The following is a 531-nucleotide window of genomic DNA, read 5'->3' as shown; positions in this document are numbered from 1 at the left end:
TGTCACCTGAAGACATTCTTCACTTAAGGGGAGGAGTCCCGTGATTATTTTTCGGGGATCTCTGATGAGAGACATTAGTTTGTCATAACTTTGTACAAGTTCAGTCTTGGGCCACACAAAATAAAAAAAATGTTAGATTGGTGGAGGGAATCGAACCCGCGTCCTCCTATACGTTGAAGACCACGCGTTATTCCCCTCGGCCAATCTGACATCTTGTCTGAGCTCGAAAAAAACACATACAAAAACTTAGTGTCAGGGGTGGGATTCGAACCCACGATCCCATACTGGGAAGCAGACGAGAAGTCTACCGCCTTAGACCACTCGGCCACCCTGACATACCATCTTCGATCACACATGCTCTACTTAAGTTAGGCCCTGATACGACGCCATAAGAATCCTCGATCACTTAGGCCCCTAGGTTAGGTACGAGTTACCACCTGATAAGACCGCCCCGTCACTTACGCCCATAGGTTAGGCCCCTAGGTTAGCCCCTGATAAGATCTACCTTAGGTTCGGGGTTAGCCACTGATA

The 531-nt window shown here is 48.0% G+C and overlaps 1 non-coding gene across 1 annotated transcript; it reads right to left on the bottom strand.

Annotated features, from left to right (window-relative positions):
• Window positions 1-250: 250 nt before the first annotated feature.
• Window positions 251-335, bottom strand: Trnar-ucu (transfer RNA arginine (anticodon UCU)). Its single transcript has one exon. It is a non-coding gene; the product is annotated as a tRNA-Arg (tRNA).
• Between the last annotated feature and the right edge of the window lie 196 nt (window positions 336-531).

Source organism: Frankliniella occidentalis, unplaced genomic scaffold (assembly GCF_000697945.3).
Source record: "Frankliniella occidentalis isolate FOCC.00 unplaced genomic scaffold, Focc_3.1 Scaffold245, whole genome shotgun sequence".
Lineage (NCBI taxonomy): Eukaryota > Metazoa > Arthropoda > Insecta > Thysanoptera > Thripidae > Frankliniella > Frankliniella occidentalis.
This window is presented reverse-complemented; position numbering and strand designations above follow the sequence as displayed.